The 16,002-nt window shown below is 48.0% G+C and overlaps 20 non-coding genes across 20 annotated transcripts; 4 read left to right on the top strand and 16 right to left on the bottom strand.

Annotated features, from left to right (window-relative positions):
• Positions 1–32: 32 nt before the first annotated feature.
• Positions 33–114, bottom strand: trnas-gcu. Its single transcript has one exon. It is a non-coding gene; the product is annotated as a tRNA-Ser (tRNA).
• Positions 115–256: 142 nt separating this feature from the next.
• trnap-agg lies at positions 257–327 on the bottom strand. The gene has a single exon. It is a non-coding gene; the product is annotated as a tRNA-Pro (tRNA).
• A 336-nt stretch (positions 328–663) lies between these two features.
• On the bottom strand, positions 664–735 carry trnaq-cug. The gene has a single exon. It is a non-coding gene; the product is annotated as a tRNA-Gln (tRNA).
• Positions 736–1,420: 685 nt separating this feature from the next.
• On the bottom strand, positions 1,421–1,526 carry LOC122340644. The gene has a single exon (XR_006250341.1). It is a non-coding gene; the product is annotated as a U6 spliceosomal RNA (small nuclear RNA).
• A 604-nt stretch (positions 1,527–2,130) lies between these two features.
• LOC122340576 lies at positions 2,131–2,267 on the top strand. The gene has a single exon (XR_006250276.1). It is a non-coding gene; the product is annotated as a U4 spliceosomal RNA (small nuclear RNA).
• A 357-nt stretch (positions 2,268–2,624) lies between these two features.
• Positions 2,625–2,706, bottom strand: trnas-gcu. The gene has a single exon. It is a non-coding gene; the product is annotated as a tRNA-Ser (tRNA).
• Positions 2,707–2,847: 141 nt separating this feature from the next.
• trnap-agg lies at positions 2,848–2,919 on the bottom strand. The gene has a single exon. It is a non-coding gene; the product is annotated as a tRNA-Pro (tRNA).
• Positions 2,920–4,013: 1,094 nt separating this feature from the next.
• LOC122340646 lies at positions 4,014–4,121 on the bottom strand. The gene has a single exon (XR_006250343.1). It is a non-coding gene; the product is annotated as a U6 spliceosomal RNA (small nuclear RNA).
• A 603-nt stretch (positions 4,122–4,724) lies between these two features.
• Positions 4,725–4,863, top strand: LOC122340572. Its single transcript, XR_006250272.1, has one exon. It is a non-coding gene; the product is annotated as a U4 spliceosomal RNA (small nuclear RNA).
• Positions 4,864–5,219: 356 nt separating this feature from the next.
• On the bottom strand, positions 5,220–5,302 carry trnas-gcu. Its single transcript has one exon. It is a non-coding gene; the product is annotated as a tRNA-Ser (tRNA).
• A 141-nt stretch (positions 5,303–5,443) lies between these two features.
• trnap-agg lies at positions 5,444–5,515 on the bottom strand. The gene has a single exon. It is a non-coding gene; the product is annotated as a tRNA-Pro (tRNA).
• A 337-nt stretch (positions 5,516–5,852) lies between these two features.
• Positions 5,853–5,924, bottom strand: trnaq-cug. Its single transcript has one exon. It is a non-coding gene; the product is annotated as a tRNA-Gln (tRNA).
• A 689-nt stretch (positions 5,925–6,613) lies between these two features.
• On the bottom strand, positions 6,614–6,719 carry LOC122340642. Its single transcript, XR_006250339.1, has one exon. It is a non-coding gene; the product is annotated as a U6 spliceosomal RNA (small nuclear RNA).
• A 602-nt stretch (positions 6,720–7,321) lies between these two features.
• Positions 7,322–7,462, top strand: LOC122340683. The gene has a single exon (XR_006250377.1). It is a non-coding gene; the product is annotated as a U4 spliceosomal RNA (small nuclear RNA).
• Positions 7,463–8,034: 572 nt separating this feature from the next.
• trnap-agg lies at positions 8,035–8,106 on the bottom strand. The gene has a single exon. It is a non-coding gene; the product is annotated as a tRNA-Pro (tRNA).
• A 340-nt stretch (positions 8,107–8,446) lies between these two features.
• Positions 8,447–8,518, bottom strand: trnaq-cug. The gene has a single exon. It is a non-coding gene; the product is annotated as a tRNA-Gln (tRNA).
• A 692-nt stretch (positions 8,519–9,210) lies between these two features.
• Positions 9,211–9,317, bottom strand: LOC122340608. The gene has a single exon (XR_006250307.1). It is a non-coding gene; the product is annotated as a U6 spliceosomal RNA (small nuclear RNA).
• A 602-nt stretch (positions 9,318–9,919) lies between these two features.
• LOC122340685 lies at positions 9,920–10,060 on the top strand. The gene has a single exon (XR_006250378.1). It is a non-coding gene; the product is annotated as a U4 spliceosomal RNA (small nuclear RNA).
• A 575-nt stretch (positions 10,061–10,635) lies between these two features.
• Positions 10,636–10,707, bottom strand: trnap-agg. Its single transcript has one exon. It is a non-coding gene; the product is annotated as a tRNA-Pro (tRNA).
• Positions 10,708–11,047: 340 nt separating this feature from the next.
• trnaq-cug lies at positions 11,048–11,119 on the bottom strand. Its single transcript has one exon. It is a non-coding gene; the product is annotated as a tRNA-Gln (tRNA).
• Between the last annotated feature and the right edge of the window lie 4,883 nt (positions 11,120–16,002).

The raw sequence follows: 16,002 nt of genomic DNA on the forward strand, positions 1-16,002 counted from the left end.
AGCTCTGGGTTGGCCACCTGGAAAGACACCAGCGGCGAGGATGGGATTGAACCCACGCGTGCAGAGCACAATGGATTAGCAGTCCATCGCCTTAACCACTCGGCCACCTGCGTCGATGGCCACGCCGCAGCGACTCTTTGGAAGAAGACCTGAAAGGAGGAGTCAAAATGGAAAGAACAGACATTGACAGAAAACAAGGGCCTAGCAGTGTCAAAAGAGAAGCGAACAGAAGGCTGCTTCTGAAGAAGCTGCTGGCGGGCTCGTCCGGGATTTGAACCGGGACCTCTCGCACCCTAAGCGAGAATCATACCCCTAGACCAACGAGCCTACTGGGCCTGAACAGGGGTCTTCTGCAGAACCCCCTTTGGCACCTCCTAGCAGAGAGAAAGGAAAAGAACATCTACAGCAACTACAAAATAAGGGAATTTTTGTCATGAAAGTAGTTAAACACAAGAAATGAAAGACAAATAAGGAACTCGTACTAACATGGAAATAATTGAAGCCCTCGACACAGTGTCAAAGGCAAACAAATGACAGGCGGTCTCTGAATGGATTGAAAACTGGGGCTGGGCCTAACATGTAGATGGATTTTAGGGAGGATGCTGCTTAAATGGTCAGATGGCCCTCAGAGCTTGAGCTCTCGGTCAGTTCTTCATCTAAAACAGGTCCCACCGAGATTTGAACTCGGATCGCTGGATTCAGAGTCCAGAGTGCTAACCATTACACCATGGAACCCTAGCTGCGGTTGCTTGTGCTCAGAAGGCCACAAAAGCAAGCATCTCTCAAGGGATTCGGTTGACCTTTCTTCTCTGGCAAGAAGACACTGAGGTTCACACGAGATTTGGACTCGGATCGCTGGATTCAAAGTGCAGAATGCTGACCGATACACTATGGAAACCAGGGATTCAGCGGAGAGAAGAGTGACGGGATGGAAAGTGCCACAGTCAAATTGGTAGCATCAGTAGGGTGTCTGCACTTTTTTTGGCAAGGTAGAAAAGGCTGAAACCTGCAAGCTTCAGAACTGTGCCCAAACGATACACCTGGGGTGCAGTAGAGTACAACGGCAGCATCCGCTGAGGTAAAGGGGCTGGACACATCTGTCCATGGCACCGAGTACTATTGCAAAAGGGGCGTGGCCTCTGCCTTTCTCAGAACAAGAGGTGGGCGGAAAGCAGAGCTGCTGAGCTCTGGGTTGGCTACCTGGAAAGACATCAAGCGAAGAGGATGGAATTCGAACCCATGCGTGCAGAGCACAATGGATTAGCAGCCCATCGCCTTAACCACTCTGCCACCTCGTTGTTGGCGGTCTGCAAATCCGGACTTGGCGTTTTTGCCAGATCGCCTTTCAGCGGCCGAATGTACATTCAACCTATTTTCACGGCGCTAGGGCAGAAAGAGTGGAGAACACGAGCATCGTGACTGAAAAGATGGGCGCTTCGCGGTTTGCGTGTCATCCTTTCGCAGGGGCCATGCTAATCTTCTCTGTATCGATCCAATTTTAGTATATGTGCTGCCGTGGCGAGCACAAGACTGCTGCTCGGCTCCAGGTATGTGTACCCTTCGGGTCCCTGCGACGAGCTCTCGCCAAGGTGGTAGGGTCCATCGAGCCGTCTCGACACCTCGTATACCGTGCTGTACTGGGGTGCAGTACAGTACTGCGGCAGCGTCCGCTGAGGCAAGGGCTGGACACACCTGTCCATGGCACCGGAGACCTATTGCAAAGGGGCGTGGCCTCTGCCTTTCTCAAAACAAGGGGTGGCAGGAAAGAGAGAAAAACAAAACCAGTCAGACCGGGTGACAGCTGCGGGCAGTTAAATACATGTAAGAACTGCAGCTGGGTTTGTGGTGAAATATCTCTAGGGCAAAGGAGATGGGAGCGATTTTAAAAGCAAGCGCTCCCACGCTGAGGCGGGCAGACCGGGATCAGCGTAGCGTGTTGTAAATGGTAGGGTGGATGCGGGAGGTAACCCTGCGACTGAGCTGCGATGAATACTGGGTCCTCTGGGTTGCAGACACTCTTTGCAGCCCCTAGGCCAGAAGGCTGACTGCGCGGCGGTTTGAAGCTTGTTACCACCCTGTCGGTCCACGTCCACTTAGGTGGGCTGAAGAGTCGCGCACCTGGGCGTGGGCATTCTTCGCAGAGGCAATATTGTAGCCTATGAGGCTCATCAGGCGCGATCATTGCTGGTTGAAAACTTTACCCAATACCTCGCCGGGATGACTTGAAATACAGTCAGCCTTGGCAATTTTGCCAGCCTGTCCGGAGGCTTTGCGTTTGGTTGAAAAGATAAGCTCTTCTTCTTTCTCTTCTCTTTTTCAATCACGTGCAGGTTTTCGACCTTTGTGCAGCCGAGGAACTGCATTGGCGTGTCGGACAAGGAAGATGAGCGAAAGGTGTAAAGCGATGGTGTTTGCCAGATTGGATTCTAAAAAGAATTGGACAAGAATTGTCCGGTGAGGATGGTCTTCCAAACCCACGCGTGTAGAGAGCAAAGCGGCTAAGCAGTCCAATCCGGACACGCCCCTTATCATCAGCTGGTTAGTAGGGCACGCAAAGAAGTGAATGGCCTGGGTCAGAAAACAAAGCTGCAGAGCTCTGGGTTGGCCACCTGGAAAGACACCAGCGGCGAGGATGGGATTCGAACCCACGCGTGCAGAGCACAATGGATTAGCAGTCCATCGCCTTAACCACTCGGCCACCTCGTCGATGGCCACGCCGCAGCGACTCTTTGGAAGAAGACCTGAAAGGAGGAGTCAAAATGGAAAGAACAGACATTGACAGAAAACAAGGGCCTAGCAGTGTCAAAGAGAAGCGAACAGAAGGCTGCTTCTGAAGAAGCTGCTGGCGGGCTCGTCCGGGATTTGAACCCGGGACCTCTCGCACCCTAAGCGAGAATCATACCCCTAGACCAACGAGCCTACTGGGCCCTGAACAGGGGGTCTTCTGCAGGAACCCCCTTTGGCACCTCCCTAGCAGAGAGAAAGGAAAAGAACATCTACAGCAACTACAAAATAAGGGAATTTTTGTCATGAAAGTAGTTAAACACAAGAAATGAAAGACAAATAAGGAACTCGTACTAACATGGAAATAATTGAAGCCCTCGACACAGTGTCAAAGGCAAACAAATGACAGGCGGTCTCTGAATGGATTGAAAACTGGGGCTGGGCCTAACATGTAGATGGATTTTAGGGAGGATGCTGCTTAAATGGTCAGATGGCCCTCAGAGCTTGAGCTCTCGGTCAGTTCTTCATCTAAAACAGGTCCCACGAGATTTGAACTCTCGGATCGCTGGATTCAGAGTCCAGAGTGCTAACCATTACACCATGGAACCCTAGCTGCGGTTGCTTGTGCTCAGAAGGCCACAAAAGCAAGCATCTCTCAAGGGATTCGGTTGACCTTTCTTCTCTGGCAAGAAGACACTGAGGTTCCACGAGATTTGGACTCGGATCGCTGGATTCAAAGTGCAGAATGCTGACCGATACACTATGGAAACCAGGGATTCGCGGAGAGAGAGTGACGGGATGGAAAGTGCCACAGTCAAATTGGTAGCATCAGTAGGGTGTCTGCACTTTTTTTGGCAAGGTAGAAAAGGCTGAAACCTGCAAGCTTCAGAACTGTGCCCAAGCGATACACCTGGGGTGCAGTAGAGTACAACGGCAGCATCCGCTGAGGTAAGGGGCTGGACACATCTGTCCATGGCACCGGAGTACTATTGCAAAGGGGCGTGGCCTCTGCCTTTCTCAGAACAAGAGGTGGGCGGAAAGCAGAGCTGCTGAGCTCTGGGTTGGCTACCTGGAAAGACATCAGCGAAGAGGATGGAATTCGAACCCATGCGTGCAGAGCACAATGGATTAGCAGCCCATCGCCTTAACCACTCTGCCACCTCGTTGTTGGCGGTCTGCAAATCCGGACTTGGCGTTTTTGCCAGATCGCCTTTCAGCGCCCGAATGTACATTCAACCTATTTTCACGACGCTAGGGCAGAAAGAGTGGAGGAGCACGAGCATCGTGACTGAAAAGATGGGCGCTTCACGGATTTGCGTGTCATCCTTTCGCAGGGGGCCATGCTAATCTTCTCTGTATCGATCAATTTTTAGTATATGTGCTGCCGTGGCGAGCACAAGACTGCTGCTCGGCTCCAGGTATGTGTACCCGCCGGGTCCCTGCGAGCTCTCGCCAAGGTGGTAGGGTCCATCGAGCCGTCTCGACACCTCGTATACCGTGCTGTACTGGGGTGCAGTACAGTACACGGCAGCGTCCGCTGAGGCAAGGGCTGGACACACCTGTCCATGGCACCGGAGACCTATTGCAAAGGGGCGTGGCCTCTGCCTTTCTCAAAACAAGGGGTGGCAGGAAAGGAGAGAAAAACAAAACCAGTCAGACCGGGTGACAGCTGCGGGCAGTTAAATACATGTAAGAACTGCAGCTGGGTTGTGGTGAAATATCTCTAGGGCAAAGGAGATGGGGAGCGATTTTAAAAGCAAGCGCTCCCACGCTGAGGCGGGCAGACCGGGATCCAGCGTAGCGTGTTGTAAATGGTAGGGTGGATGCGGGAGGTAACCCTGCGACTGAGCTGCGATGAATACTGGGTCCTCTGGGTTAGCAGACACTCTTTGCAGCCCCTAGGCCAGAAGGCTGACTACTTGCGGCGGTTTGAAGCTTGTTACCACCCTGTCGGTCCACGTCCACTTAGGTGGGCTGAAGAGGTCGCGCACCTCGTGGGCATTCTTCGCAGAGGCAATATTGTAGCCTATGAGGCTCATCCGAGACGCGATCATTGCTGGTTGAAAACTTTACCCAATACCTCGCCGGGATGACTTGAAATACAGTCAGCCTTGGCAATTTTGCCAGCCTGTCCGGAGGCTTTGCGTTTGGTTGAAAAGATAAGCTCTTCTTCTTTCTCTTCTCTTTTTCAATCACGTGCAGGTTTTCGACCTTTGTGCAGCCGAGGAACTGCATTGGCGTGTCGGACAAGGAAGATGAGCGAAAGGTGTAAAGCGATGGTGTTTGCCAGATTGGATTCTAAAAAGAATTGGACAAGAATTGTCCGGTGAGGATGGTCTTCCAAACCCGCGCGTGTAGAGCAAAGCGGCTAAGCAGTCCAATCCGGACACGCCCCTTATCATCAGCTGGTTAGTAGGGCACGCAAAGAAGTGAATGGCCTGGGTCAGAAAACAAAGCTGCAGAGCTCTGGGTTGGCCACCTGGAAAGACACCAAGCGGCGAGGATGGGATTCGAACCCACGCGTGCAGAGCACAATGGATTAGCAGTCCATCGCCTTAACCACTCGGCCACCTGCGTCGATGGCCACGCCGCAGCGACTCTTTGGAAGAAGACCTGAAAGGAGGAGTCAAAATGGAAAGAACAGACATTGACAGAAAACAAGGGCCTAGCAGTGTCAAAGAGAAGCGAACAGAAGGCTGCTTCTGAAGAAGCTGCTGGCGGGCTCGTCCTGGATTTGAACCCGGGACCTCTCGCACCCTAAGCGAGAATCATACCCCTAGACCAACGAGCCTACTGGGCCCTGAACAGGGGTCTTCTGCAGAACCCCCTTTGGCACCTCCCTAGCAGAGAAAAAGAAAAGAACATCTACAGCAACTACAAAATAAGGGAATTTTTGTCATGAAAGTAGTTAAACACAAGAAATGAAAGACAAATAAGGAACTCGTACTAACATGGAAATAATTGAAGCCCTCGACACAGTGTCAAAGGCAAACAAATGACAGGCGGTCTCTGAATGGATTGAAAACTGGGGCTGGGCCTAACATGTAGATGGATTTTAGGGAGGATGCTGCTTAAATGGTCAGATGGCCCTCAGAGCTTGAGCTCTCGGTCAGTTCTTCATCTAAAACAGGTCCCACCGAGATTTGAACTCGGATCGCTGGATTCAGAGTCCAGAGTGCTAACCATTACACCATGGAACCCTAGCTGCTGTTGCTTGTGCTCAGAAGGCCACAAAAGCAAGCATCTCTCAAGGGATTCGGTTGACCTTTCTTCTCTGGCAAGAAGACACTGAGGTTCCACCGAGATTTGGACTCGGATCGCTGGATTCAAAGTGCAGAATGCTGACCGATACACTATGGAAACCAGGGGATTCCGCGGAGAGAGAGAGTGACGGGATGGAAAGTGCCACAGTCAAATTGGTAGCATCAGTAGGGTGTCTGCACTTTTTTTGGCAAGGTAGAAAAGGCTGAAACCTGCAAGCTTCAGAACTGTGCCCAAACGATACACCTGGGGTGCAGTAGAGTACAACGGCAGCATCCGCTGAGGTAAGGGGCTGGACACATCTGTCCATGGCACCGAGTACTATTGCAAAAGGGGGCGTGGCCTCTGCCTTTCTCAGAACAAGAGGTGGGCGGAAAGCAGAGCTGCTGAGCTCTGGGTTGGCTACCTGGAAAGACATCAAGCGAAGAGGATGGAATTCGAACCCATGCGTGCAGAGCACAATGGATTAGCAGCCCATCGCCTTAACCACTCTGCCACCTCGTTGTTGGCCGGTCTGCAAATCCGGACTTGGCCGTTTTGCCAGATCGCCTTTCAGCGCCCGAATGTACATTCAACCTATTTTCACGACGCTAGGGCAGAAAGAGTGGAGAGCACGAGCATCGTGACTGAAAAGATGGAGCGCTTCACGGATTTGCGTGTCATCCTTTCGCGGGGCCATGCTAATCTTCTCTGTATCGATCCAATTTTAGTATATGTGCTGCCGTGGCGAGCACAAGACTGCTGCTCGGCTCCAGGTATGTGTACCCGCCGGGTCCCTGCGTGCTCTCGCCAAGGTGGTAGGGTCCATCGAGCCGTCTCGACACCTCGTATACCGTGCTGTACTGGGGTGCAGTACAGTACACGGCAGCGTCCGCTGAGGCAAGGGGCTGGACACACCTGTCCATGGCACCGGAGACCTATTGCAAAGGGGCGTGGCCTCTGCCTTTCTCAAAACAAGGGGTGGCAGGAAAGGAGAGAAAAACAAAACCAGTCAGACCGGGTGACAGCTGCGGGCAGTTAAATACATGTAAGAACTGCAGCTGGGTTGTGGTGAAATATCTCTAGGGCAAAGGAGATGGGAGCGATTTTAAAAGCAAGCGCTCCCACGCTGAGGCAGGCAGACCGGGATCCAGCGTAGCGTGTTGTAAATGGTAGGGTGGATGCGGGAGGTAACCCTGCGACTGAGCTGCGATGAATACTGGGTCCTCTGGGTTAGCAGACACTCTTTGCAGCCCCCTAGGCCAGAAGGCTGACTGCGCGGCGGTTTGAAGCTTGTTACCACCCTGTCGGTCCACGTCCACTTAGGTGGGCTGAAGAGGTCGCGCACCTCGTGGGCATTCTTTCGCAGAGGCAATATTGTAGCCTATGAGGCTCATCTGAGGCGCGATCATTGCTGGTTGAAAACTTTACCCAATACCTCGCCGGGATGACTTGAAATACAGTCAGCCTTGGCTATTTTTGCCAGCCTGTCCGGAGGCTTTGCGTTTGGTTGAAAAAGATAAGCTCTTCTTCTTTCTCTTCTCTTTTTTCAATCATGTGCAGGTTTTCGACCTTTGTGCAGCCGAGGAACTGCATTGAGCGTGTCGGACAAGGAAGATGAGCGAAGGTGTAAAGCGATGGTGTTTGCCAGATTGGATTCTAAAAGAATTGGACAAGAATTGTCCGGTGAGGATGGTCTTCCAAACCCGCGCGTGAGAGCAAAGCGGCTAAGCAGTCCAATCCGGACACGCCCCTTATCATCAGCTGGTTAGTAGGGCACGCAAAGAAGTGAATGGCCTGGGTCAGAAAACAAAGCTGCAGAGCTCTGGGTTGGCCACCTGGAAAGACACCAAGCGACGAGGATGGGATTTGAACCCACGCGTGCAGAGCACAATGGATTAGCAGTCTTAACCACTCGGCCACCTCGTCGATGGCCACGCCGCAGCGACTCTTTGGAAGAAGACCTGAAAGGAGGAGTCAAAATGGAAAGAACAGACATTGACAGAAAACAAGGGCCTAGCAGTGTCAAAGAGAAGCGAACAGAAGGCTGCTTCTGAAGAAGCTGCTGGCGGGCTCGTCCGGGATTTGAACCCGGGACCTCTCGCACCCTAAGCGAGAATCATACCCCTAGACCAACGAGCCTACTGGGCCCTGAACAGGGGGTCTTCTGCAGGAACCCCCTTTGGCACCTCCCTAGCAGAGAGAAAGGAAAAGAACATCTACAGCAACTACAAAATAAGGCAATTTTTGTCATGAAAGTAGTTAAACACAAGAAATGAAAGACAAATAAGGAACTCGTACTAACATGGAAATAATTGAAGCCCTCGACACAGTGTCAAAGGCAAAAAAATGACAGGCGGTCTCTGAATGGATTGAAAACTGGGGCTGGGCCTAACATGTAGATGGATTTTAGGGAGGATGCTGCTTAAATGGTCAGATGGCCCTCAGAGCTTGAGCTCTCGGTCAGTTCTTCATCTAAAACAGGTCCCACCGAGATTTGAACTCGGATCGCTGGATTCAGAGTCCAGAGTGCTAACCATTACACCACGGAACCCTAGCTGCAGTTGCTTGTGCTCAGAAGGCCACAAAAGCAAGCATCTCTCAAGGGATTCGGTTGACCTTTCTTCTCTGGCAAGAAGACACTGAGGTTCCACCGAGATTTGGACTCGGATTCGCTGGATTCAAAGTGCAGAATGCTGACCGATACACTATGGAAACCAGGGATTCCGCGGAGAGAGAGAGGACGGGATGGAAAGTGCCACAGTCAAATTGGTAGCATCAGTAGGGTGTCTGCACTTTTTGGCAAGGTAGAAAAGGCTGAAACCTGCGAGCTGCAGAACTGTGTGCCCAAGCGATACACCTGGGGTGCAGTAGAGTACAACGGCAGCATCCGCTGAGGTAAGGGGCTGGACACATCTGTCCATGGCACGGAGTACTATTGCAAAAGGGGGCGTGGCCTCTGCCTTTCTCAGAACAAGAGGTGGGCGGAAAGCAGAGCTGCTGAGCTCTGGGTTGGCTACCTGATAAGACATCAAGCGAAGAGGATGGAATTCGAACCCATGCGTGCAGAGCACAACGGATTAGCAGCCCATCGCCTTAACCACTCTGCCACCTCGTTGTTGGCCGGTCTGCAAATCCGGACTTGGCCGTTTTTTGCCAGATCGCCTTTCAACGGCCCGAATGTACATTCAACCTATTTTCACGACACTAGGGCAGAAAGAGTGGAGGAGCACGAGCATCGTGACTGAAAAGATGGAGCGCTTCACGGATTTGCGTGTCATCCTTTCGCAGGGGCCATGCTAATCTTCTCTGTATCGATCCAATTTTAGTATATGTGCTGCCGTGGCGAGCACAAGACTGCTGCTCGGCTCCAGGTATGTACCCTTCGGTCCCTGCGAGCTCTCGCCAAGGTGGTAGGGTCCATCGAGCCGTCTCGACACCTCGTATACCGTGCTGTACTGGGGTGCAGTACAGTACACGGCAGCGTCCGCTGAGGCAAGGGGCTGGACACACCTGTCCATGGCACCGGAGACCTATTGCAAAAGGGGGCGTGGCCTCTGCCTTTCTCAAAACAAGGGGTGGCAGGAAAGGAGAGAAAAACAAAACCAGTCAGACCGGGTGACAGCTGCGGGCAGTTAAATACATGTAAGAACTGCAGCTGGGTTGTGGTGAAATATCTCTAGGGCAAAGGAGATGGGGAACGATTTTAAAAGCAAGCGCTCCCACGCTGAGACGGGCAGACCGGGATCCAGCGTAACGTGTTGTAAATGGTAGGGTGGATGCGGGAGGTAACCCTGCGACTGAGCTGCGATGAATACTGGGTCCTCTGGTTTAGCAGACACTCTTTGCAGCCCCCTAGGCCAGAAGGCTGACTGCGCGGCGGTTTGAAGCTTGTTACCACCCTGTCGGTCCACGTCCACTTAGGTGGGCTGAAGAGGTCGCGCACCTCGTGGGCATTCTTTCGCAGAGGCAATATTGTAGCCTATGAGGCTCATTCGAGGCGCGATCATTGCTGGTTGAAAACTTTACCCAATACCTCGCCGGGATGACTTGAAATACAGTCAGCCTTGGCAATTTTTGCCAGCCTGTGCGGAGGCTTTGCGTTTGGTTGAAAAAGATAAGCTCTTCTTCTTTCTCTTCTCTTTTTTCAATCACGTGCAGGTTTTTGACCTTTGTGCAGCCGAGGAACTGCATTGAGCGTGTCGGACAAGGAAGATGAACGAAAGGTGTAAAGCGATGGTGTTTGCCAGATTGGATTCTAAAAAGAATTGGACAAGAATTGTCCGGTGAGGATGGTCTTCCAAACCCACGCGTGTAGAGCAAAACGGCTAAGCAGTCCAATCCGGACACGCCCCTTATCATCAGCTGGTTAGTAGGGCACGCAAAGAAGTGAATGGCCTGGGTCAGAAAACAAAGCTGCAGAGCTCTGGGTTGGCCACCTGGAAAGACACCAAGCGACGAGGATGGGATTCGAACCACGGCGTGCAGAGCACAATGGATTAGCAGTCTTAACCACTCGGCCACCTCGTCGATGGCCACGCCGCAGCGACTCTTTGGAAGAAGACCTGAAAGGAGGAGTCAAAATGGAAAGAACAGACATTGACAGAAAACAAGGGCCTAGCAGTGTCAAAGAGAAGCGAACAGAAGGCTGATTCTGAAGAAGCTGCTGGCGGGCTCGTCCGGGATTTGAACCCGGGACCTCTCGCACCCTAAGCGAGAATCATACCCCTAGACCAACGAGCCTACTGGGCCCTGAACAGGGGGTCTTCTGCAGGAACCCCCTTTGGCACCTCCCTAGCAGAGAGAAAGGAAAAGAACATCTACAGCAACTACAAAATAAGGGAATTTTTGTCATGAAAGTAGTTAAACACAAGAAATGAAAGACAAATAAGGAACTCGTACTAACATGGAAATAATTGAAGCCCTCGACACAGTGTCAAAGGCAAACAAATGACAGGCGGTCTCTGAATGGATTGAAAACTGGGGCTGGGCCTAACATGTAGATGGATTTTAGGGAGGATGCTGCTTAAATGGTCAGATGGCCCTTAGAGCTTGAGCTCTCGGTCAGTTCTTCATCTAAAACAGGTCCCACCGAGATTTGAACTCGGATCGCTGGATTCAGAGTCCAGAGTGCTAACCATTACACCATGGAACCCTAGCTGCGGTTGCTTGTGCTCAGAAGGCCACAAAAGCAAGCATCTCTCAAGGGATTCGGTTGACCTTTCTTCTCTGGCAAGAAGACACTGAGGTTCCACCGAGATTTGGACTCGGATCGCTGGATTCAAAGTGCAGAATGCTGACCGATACACTATGGAAACCAGGGGATTCCGCGGAGAGAGAGTGACGGGATGGAAAGTGCCACAGTCAAATTGGTAGCATCAGTAGGGTGTCTGCACTTTTTTTGGCAAGGTAGAAAAGGCTGAAACCTGCAAGCTTCAGAACTGTGCCCAAACGATACACCTGGGGTGCAGTAGAGTACAACGGCAGCATCCGCTGAGGTAAGGGGCTGGACACATCTGTCCATGGCACCGGAGTACTATTGCAAAAGGGGGCGTGGCCTCTGCCTTTCTCAAAACAAGGGGTGGCAGGAAAGGAGGGAAAAACAAAACCAGTCAGACCGGGTGACAGCTGCGGGCAGTTAAATACATGTAAGAACTGCAGCTGGGTTGTGGTGAAATATCTCTAGGGCAAAGGAGATGGGGAACGATTTTAAAAGCAAGCTCTCCCACGCTGAGACGGGCAGACCGGGATCCAGCGTAACGTGTTGTAAATGGTAGGGTGGGACTTCCGGGTTGGACATCGACAAGATGGCAGCATAGAGCTAGTGCTCCCGATTAGTGCGATATTGAAAACTCCCTAAAATCATTAAACTAGTTATATAAGTAAGGTACATCATAAACATAAGAGGGGAGTAACATGGAAACTAGGTGCAAAACTAAGAAAGTCCCGCAACATGCGGAAAAACACGAAGATGAACCGGCGTGCTCTCCACCCGCCTCACAAACGAGAGGCCATGAGGGAGTCTCGGCAAACCCTTCCGGAGAGACGGTTGACTTGAGTCTTATTCTTAGAGAATTAAGGGACTTCCGTCGAGATAATAAAACTCAACTTGAAGACATTAAAGCAGAAATCTCAAATACTAATGCCAGACTGGAAGAGGCGGAGAGTCGAATCACGACCGCAGAGGAGAGGATTCAAAACTCCGAAGAGGTGCTCACGGACATATTAAAGTTGTACAGCAGAATCGAAGAGAAACTCGTGGATGTTGAGGGTCGTTCCAGGCGAAATAACGTCAGAATATATGGAATACCCGAAGGTGCCGAAAAGGAATTCCCTACAATGGTCCCTTTCCTAGAGAAACTCCTGAGGGAAAACCTGAATTTACCTGACGGCATATCCCTTCAAATTGAGCGCGCTCATAGAGCGCTTGGTAAACCACCACCGACAGAAGCTAAACCACGATCAATAGTGGCTAACTTTCAAAGTTTCACAACCAAAGAAATGATACTTCGACAGGCCTGGCAGAAGAAAGGATTCTTCTGGCAAGGAAAACAGATCAGTTTTGATAATGATTACGCTCCTGAAGTGCTGCAGATGAGAAGAGAATACAGAGAGATACGTAAAGCTTTGAAAGACAAAGACGTGAAATTTCGAACACTGTATCCTGCCCGCTTAAAGGTGTTGTACGAGGACGGAGCGAAGATTTATAACACACTTGAGGAGGCATCGCAGGACATGTCAAGAAGAGGATTCCCAGTGCAGCCGATCAACCCCCCAAATACCCTTATGGAGCAGGTTCAACGATTGTCATGGCAAAGGAATACCAGAAGCTCGGGCAAACAACAGAGAAGACCACCGTCATTCAAGGAGAAGCTGCAGACCTTTCGAAGAAACGACACGGGTTCATCGACTTAAGTTATATGTACGGACACGTTCGTTAGAGTGATGCTGCGCGTCGTCTTCAAGCTCTCGAAATCTGGCGAAGGTATTTCATATTAAAAAAGGAAGAGAGACATAATGTCAGTAGTAATCCTAGTTTGAGCAGATTGTAGTTTTGAACAATCGGGACATGTGGTATGATTAGCTTAAATTTTTTTTTTTTTCTTTATTATTATTTATTTTACTGCCATGCACAAGGGCCCCTTCTATAGACCTATAAAGAGGGGATTTCCCTTGGAGCCTCCAAGAGATGGCTCGACTAAAGTCTGGATAATGACTTCAGTTTTGGAAGTTAACTTTACATTGTTCACCTTATGTAACTTTTTTTTTTTTTAGCTGTTAACTTGTTCCTCCATTGTGTTTCGTTTAAGGGGAAGCTGTGTGTTAGGATACATGTGCAAAAATTGTTCTATAATTTAAGTGTAAAGCATGAGAATTGCTTCTTATAATGTCAATGGCGTACTAAGTCCAGTTAAAAGAGGGAAAATTTTGTCCAAGCTAAAGAAGGCAGGAGCGGAAGTTATATTCCTACAAGAAACCCACCTAAATGATACGGAACACTTAAAATTGAACAAATTGGGGTTTAAAGCAGTATATTTCTCGTCTTACAAATCTACACGTAAAAGAGGTGTGGCCATACTTATACACAAAAAAGTGAATTATGAACATATATCTGAGATAAAAGACAAAGAGGGAAGATTTATAATGATAATGGGGAAAATCGAGGGAAATTTAGCTAGTTTTCTGAATGTCTATGCCCCTCCGGGCTCTGAGTGGAATTTTTATCGTGAAGTATTTGATCTAGCAGTTTCTAAAGCTCAAGGAGTTCTGATATGTGGAGGGGATTTTAACATACGTTTAAACCATAAATTGGACAGTTCTAGAAGTACTAGGGAATCAAAGTCTTTAATTAAAAAGATAGATGGCTTGTTCAAAGAAATAGGAATTATAGATGCATGGAGAGAACTAAATCCTAAAGCTCGGGATTATACCCATTATTCTCACCCTCATATGACATATTCTAGAATAGATTATTTTTTCATTTTTAAGAAAGATCTGCATCTGATTGAGCAGTGTGAATTGGGAACGATAGACATATCTGACCACAGTCCTATTTATATATCTATGGGCCTGGATAGAAAATCTAGATCTACAATATGGAGAATGAATTCAGATATCCTAAACAATCCCCAAATTAAACAAAATTTAGAAAATGAGATTAAAATCTATTTAGAGATAAATGATAATGAGGATGTAACACCATCAATACTTTGGGATGCGATGAAAGCAGTTCTAAGAGGTAAAATCATTGCATTGACATCTAATTTGAAGAAACTCAGAAGGCAGAAATTGCAAGATCTTGAAATTAAACTCAAAAGATTGCAGGAAGAACATAGGGCCACAATGAATCATAAGGTGAAGCAAGACATTAGAAAAATAGTTAAAGAAATAGATGAAATATATTCTAAAGAAATACAAAAGAAACTTCTGTTCTTTAAACAAAGTTATTATGAAGTAGGGGGGAAATCTTTAAAATTGCTATCATATAGATTAAGAAAACAACAAGCGGATAGAGCCATCAATAAAATTAGAAATACTCGGACAGGGAGATATATTGTAAATTAGAGCAAATTCAAAAGAGTTTTGAGAAATTCTATAAAACTCTTTATTCACAACCTAAAAATAATAATGATTTACAAATAAACGCATTTCTAGATTCACTAGAATTACCCACGGTATCAGAGGAACAAAATAAATTATTATTAGCGGAAATTAGTATGGAAGAATTGAAAATAGCTGTAACAAGATTAAAGACAGGTAAATCCCCAGGAGCAGACGGCTATTCTGCGGAATGGTACAAACGATGTTTGACCACTTGGCCCGTCTTTATTAAAGGCATTAAATTGGGTAGTACAAAAAAGGGAAATCTTACCATCATGGAGGGAAGCAATAATTTCAGTTATACCAAAGGAGGGAAAAGATAGATTGGAATGTGGCAATTATCGACCAATTAGTGTTCTAAATGTTGACTACAAATTGTTTACCTCGATTTTAGCTAGGAGACTAGAAAAGATTCTTCCAGATCTCATTAATTTGGACCAAACAGGCTTCATCTGCCAAAGGCAAGCAACAGACAATATCAGAAGAACTCTGCATATACATAGTTTTATTTCAAATCATAAAGTGGAAGCTGCTTTTTGAGTTTAGATGCAGAGAAAGCCTTCGACTCGGTGAGATGGGGTTTCCTATACAAAGTATTAGAAAAATTTGGATTTCATAAAAAAGTTATAGAAATAATTGAGACTCTATATGACAAACCATATGCAAGAATTAAAATCAATGGAAATGTATCTGACCCTTTTAATTTAGAGCGGGGCACAAGACAAGGATGCCCCATCTCACCACTACTTTTTGCCTTGTTCATCGAACCTTTAAGCCAATGGATAAGACAAAACCATGCAATTAAAGGGATAGACATGGGCTTTGGAGAGCATAAATTAGCTCTCTTTGCGGATGATATACTGATTTATATGAGCCAACCTACAAGGTCACTGCCTATTTTATTCAACTTTCTTAAGGGGTACGAAGCAATATCTGGTTATAAACTTAATGTCACAAAAACTCAAGTTTTAAAATTTAATTATAACCCACCTAGGCAAATTAAAGAGGAATTTGATCTAAAATGGGACACAAAGTCAATTAAGTATTTAGGAGTAAATATACCGGGTGATCTTTCTAAATTGTTTGATTTAAATTACAATCCCCTTCTTAAAAAAATAAAATCAGATCTAATCCGTTGGAACCTTATTCCACTCTACGGTTTAAGTTCAAGAGTTGATTCTGTACGGATGATAATTTTACCAAAACTTTTATATTTATTTCAAACGCTCCCAATAGAAGTACCAAATCAGAAGTTTATGGAATGGCATAAACTAATATCTAGATTTCTTTGGCAGGGTAAAAACCAAGAGTAAGGTTTAAAACATTACAATTAAGTAAGGAAACTGGTGGGCTAGGTCTCCCATGCCTTCAAAAGTACTATTTTGCCGCTCAGTTAAGGCCACTTGTCTGTTGGTGTAGCCCAACATACTCAGCTAA

The sequence above is a fragment of the Puntigrus tetrazona genome, unplaced genomic scaffold (genome assembly GCF_018831695.1).
Source record: "Puntigrus tetrazona isolate hp1 unplaced genomic scaffold, ASM1883169v1 S000001062, whole genome shotgun sequence".
Classification (NCBI taxonomy): Eukaryota; Metazoa; Chordata; class Actinopteri; order Cypriniformes; family Cyprinidae; genus Puntigrus; species Puntigrus tetrazona.